Genomic DNA, 365 nt, shown 5'->3' on the forward strand with positions numbered 1-365 from the left:
TGCTCTTGCTCTATATCTACGGCCAGGTAAGCCTCCTTTCACGGCCTTATGTGTCTTTACTCAGCAGCCTATTATAAGCGAAAGTGTCAATCTCTATCTACAGTTGCTGTATAAACAATTGAATAGTTTCCATTTGAAAATCCTCACCTTCAAACATTACTGTACAACACTATAGCTGAACAATTTTGACAAGATACAGTTGCTGATACACATTTTTGACGTTGAATGTTGAATGTAATGAACTGAATGGCGTTAATTTCTGCGATTCAGTAGCGTGTATTTACATCTGCTGATTTAAGTAAATTTATTGTACAAAATTTTCTACCCGTGTCTTTTTCATCTGAATTTTATTATTCTTGAAGCTT

Source organism: Penaeus monodon, chromosome 23 (genome assembly GCF_015228065.2).
Source record: "Penaeus monodon isolate SGIC_2016 chromosome 23, NSTDA_Pmon_1, whole genome shotgun sequence".
NCBI lineage: Eukaryota > Metazoa > Arthropoda > Malacostraca > Decapoda > Penaeidae > Penaeus > Penaeus monodon.